This window comes from Mytilus galloprovincialis, chromosome 5 (genome assembly GCF_965363235.1).
Source record: "Mytilus galloprovincialis chromosome 5, xbMytGall1.hap1.1, whole genome shotgun sequence".
NCBI lineage: Eukaryota > Metazoa > Mollusca > Bivalvia > Mytilida > Mytilidae > Mytilus > Mytilus galloprovincialis.
Window position 1 is genome coordinate 97520120 of NC_134842.1, and position 4028 is coordinate 97524147.

The window sequence follows — 4028 nt, forward strand, 5'->3', positions numbered from 1 at the left end:
TAGAACGCAAACCTTTCTGTACTCTCTCGCACAAAACTATATCTTCATCCTGGACTTTTTCACTAGCTCTAATGTCTTCAGCAATTTTCGCTTCTTTTTCTGTAGAATTGAGCTCATTCATAGCATCTTGTTCTAAATACCAGTCAAAAACTACTTCACAATTTTCAGAGTCTATTGGATATGTGTAATTGAAATCTAACCATGGTCCATATCGATTTATAAATAAATTTGGATAAACATGAGAAAATAGAACGGCGCTCCCAATTCTATCCTGTCCTTCTTTTTCTCCCTTATTACCAGAGGAACTCTGAATAGAAAAACCATCAAATACCTCAGTTTTGTAGTCTTTTGGTTCAATTAAACCTGCCAAATCTTTATGGGCGTATTCTACATGATATCCGCCATCCAAATAGTTGTCAATGAACACTTTCCAATTGCATTTGACGCGATAATGTCGTCGTTCAACAAAACGAAGATTGTCGAGTCCCATTTTGTCAAGCCTCGTTTTAACCTCTTTTAATTGCACACCAAGTTCGTCTGACGAGTTTGTGTCATCTGTTGATAATTTAATGAAAACCAATGGACCCCAAGTTGTTACCTCAAGTGGTATCAAACCAAAATTTTTAGCGTTAAAGTTTTTGATTCCTCGTAGTCTTGTTGCCTTCGCTAGCCGTCCACTCAGTGTGTATGTCCAGCCGTGGTACGGACACTGGAATTTAGAAACTGTTCCGGAGTTGTCGTCTACAAGAAGTGTGGCATGATGGCGGCATATGTTGTAAAATGCCTGTAGCTTTCCAGTTTCGTCACGTGTCACTAGATAAGGATCGTCTGTTATAAAGCCTGTGAAAGAAAGAAAACAAAATATAGCACGATATAAGTAATATAGTGTGTAGGTGAAAAGGAGGAAAGTTAAAAGGGGGAGATAAACCATCCTCAAAGAAAAACAGACAATACAATGTATAACGGTTTACCAGCCAAACTTCAGCCACACATAAAACACACATGTACACAAGGTTTGAGCTACGAGACGCCACCAATACATTGTGAACGTTTTTTGGAGGGTAATTATTTCCTAATTCAGTATGGACATCTGCAGCGGCTGAATATATTGTTTTTTTAGATATACTCTGTATCATCCATTTTTCGTGGATTTCTTGTCACAGAATTTGTATTGTTACAGAATAGTATTTAATAGTCTTTGCAGTTTGCAAACAGAACACAGAGTTTTAATTTAAATCATAACTTAGCGGGTAATTTTTATAACGAATATGTAAAAATGTTGATTTGTGGACATTTACAAAAATCTTCTTTCAAATATGTGCCAATGGATGATTAGCAAACAATAATCTATCAATCAGTATATCCACACTACATATTTTATATATAACATTGCACCTTTCCATTTGCGAAAAAAAAGTACAGCTTAATTTATTTTTCACTTCGAGCTAGAAGATTTTAGAATCCTAGTAATTCTTTAAATTCTTTTAAAAACTCTTGGTAAATATTCTTTAATTTTAATTATTTTTTTATCAACTTCTGATCATTATATCTTACCTGCAATGTATTGACCTGGTTCCTTCAATTGATCTACTCGGCCCACTGGGATCCAGTGTTTTCTGAACACAGATGCTTTGTCTAGGGTGTGGAATTGCGGTTTAGTGTACCTGAAAAAGTATAATATTAACATGCAATATTTAACTTTTAAATCTGGGAAAGGGGGTGGAGGTTCTAGTAGTTGTGTGTTAGTTGTGTGTTCAGCTTGAAGCAAATTTATTAGAAAAACATAGTGCGCTTTCAAACATATCGTAACAGATCAACGGTTCCATAGGCTCATATTTTAATTCGCACGGATGTTTATACTCATGTTACTTTACACTACCTATGTGTATACAATGTATACTACCTGATAGTATTTACTAACCACGACACCTAACAAAATAAACCTGATAATGTACATATATGATATGGGCAGAATAGAGATTAATATGGAATGTTTACTACCCATCAATTCATATAGTTTGATAAAGGCTATATCAAGGTTAAATGTGGTGATTCATATAGATATTAACATGTATTTCACTGATTATATACACTAAATGATCCTAAATATGGCCTTGATATTCAACTTTTACAAAAAATATCAAAATGGATTTTAAGCGATATACAATGGAATACCCGCGCGATCGCCGTCTTCGGGTTCAATAAACTTAAAAAACCCCAAAATAATGAAAATTAGGCACAGCCACATATCTCAGAAATAAACCCTTTCCTATACATACCCTTTTATAATAAATATAACGGTATAGAGGAAAAGTTTTTCTGAGACAAGACTTAGTGTCTGTGAAATTAAGCTATTTTCAACCCCCTTGTACAATCATTTTTTTTCTGACAAAATTAGATCATGTACATTGCAGTGGCGGATCTAGAAAATTTCATAAGTGGGGGCCCGCAAGCTGCATATGAGGGGGGCCATTCCCGTCACGCTTCAGTGATTCCCTATATAATCAACCAATTTTTTTTCTCAAAATGGGGGCCCGGACCCCCGGACACCCCCCACCTTAATCCGCCTCAGTTTTGCATTGTCATCTGCTGATACTATATTTATCTATATTGAGTTTTGATTGTTTAATATTTATTATGCATAAGGTTGTTTTTTTGTTTAATTGACTTTATAATTCTTTTACGTATGCAATGTATTAAAGTTGGATGTCATCGTCAATCTCGCTGCTGTGTATATTTTTTTAGGACTGCGGACGGTACAGATAGTAGAAGCGAGAGTAGAAGAGGTACATAATATCCTTTAAACAAAAATAATAAATATAGTATTAACAAGAATGTGTCCACAGTACACGGATGCCCCACTCTCACATTCATTTTCTATGTTCAGTGGACCGTGAAAGTGGGATAAAAATCTAATTTGGCATTTAAATTAGAAAGATCATATCATAAGGAACATATGCAATAAGTATCAAGTTGATTGGACTTCAACTTCCTGAAAAACTACCTTTATCAAAAACTGTACTAACCTGAAACTTGCACTTTCATTTATATGTTCAGTGGACCGTGAAATTGATCCCAAGGTCAAAATCTAATTTGGCATAAAAATTAGAAAGGTCATATCATAGGGAACATGTGTACTAAGTTTCAAGTTGATTGGACTTCAACTTCATCAAAAACTACCTTGACCATGCAATAACTTTAACAGGCTGAAACGGGACAGACAAATGACAGACGGACGGACGGACGGACGGACCATAAAACATAATGCTCCTCTACTATCGTAGGTGGGCACAAAAAGCGGAACAAAGCTATACTTACCAGCTTGCAGGTGGGGTTATAGCTTCCTCGACAGGAATACTGGGCGAAAACCTCAGGACTTCACTGGTAACATAGTCACTGATACCCTCGGGAAAATGCTTCTGGTTGAACAACCTTTTACATGGTGCTTCATCGCTTTTGCATCCTACATACGTTTGTGGGGTACAGTAAGACCGCGTAAGCTTTACACTTGTTCTTAATCTGCTAAGAATGTCACATACTATTATTCTCATTGTCAAAAAAAACAGTGCACTCAATTTATATAGATAGAAGTCGATTTGTTTTTCTTTTAGTCAATCCGAGTTGTCGTTCCTGTACTAATTCATCTCGACCACATTTTCATGCTACTCATAAATCACTGAGTTGAATTTATAACCTAATGTCAAGTCCTACAATACATATGCTCCGATAAAAGAAGAGTGTATATGTTTATCAATACATATTTGTGTAAATAAACGTGATAACACATTAAAAATGTATCCTATGTATGGCAAGCCGAATTAATAAAAAAAAAAATCAATATGACATTGTATAATTTTACCAACGATCGGATATGGACATATGCAACGAAAAACGATATCGACACGCTTGTTGTAAAAAAGAAACACTGTCAGTCGTGTTGCTCATGTTATTACAAACCCAGTAAATAGTATATTTTGGTAAGTCACATTCATGTAAAGGGAAGATATATAGTGTAGTTACGACAAAGG

At 35.3% G+C, this 4028-nt stretch overlaps 1 long non-coding RNA gene across 1 annotated transcript; it reads right to left on the reverse strand.

Annotated features, from left to right (window-relative positions):
• Nucleotides 1–387: 387 nt before the first annotated feature.
• On the reverse strand, nt 388–3448 carry LOC143076831 (uncharacterized). Its single transcript, XR_012978800.1, has 3 exons — nt 3319–3448; nt 1555–1664; nt 388–840 (listed from the first exon to the last, which is right to left on the reverse strand). It is a non-coding gene; the product is annotated as an uncharacterized LOC143076831 (long non-coding RNA).
• Between the last annotated feature and the right edge of the window lie 580 nt (nt 3449–4028).